Source organism: Rhincodon typus, chromosome 22 (genome assembly GCF_021869965.1).
Source record: "Rhincodon typus isolate 14 chromosome 22, sRhiTyp1.1, whole genome shotgun sequence".
NCBI lineage: Eukaryota > Metazoa > Chordata > Chondrichthyes > Orectolobiformes > Rhincodontidae > Rhincodon > Rhincodon typus.
The window spans coordinates 31,537,209-31,537,491 of record NC_063353.1 but is presented as its reverse complement, the minus strand read 5'-3'; the positions used below and the strand labels follow the sequence as shown (position 1 = coordinate 31,537,491).

General features: G+C 50.9%; 1 protein-coding gene across 1 annotated transcript in view; it reads left to right on the top strand.

Moving 5' to 3' along the window:
• The window catches only part of LOC125485804 (lectin-like), a 45,439-nt gene that overhangs the window by 38,854 nt on the left and 6,302 nt on the right, over window positions 1-283 (top strand). The window lies entirely within an intron of this gene.

Sequence of the window (283 nt, the reverse complement as noted above, 5' to 3'; positions counted from 1 at the left end):
GCATGTTCACTGCGCGTAACACTGCAGTCAGGAGCATGTTCACTGCGCGTAACACTGCAGTCAGGAGCATGTTCACTGCGCGTAACACTGTAGGCAGGGGCATGTTCACTGGGTGTAACACTGCAGTCAGGGGCATGTTCACTGGGTGTAACACTGCAGTCAGGGGCATGTTCACTGTGTGAAACACTGTAGTCAGGGACATTTTCACTGGGTGTAACACTGTAGTCAGAGACATCTTCACTGTGTGTAACACTGTAGTCAGGGGCATGTTCACTGTGTGAAA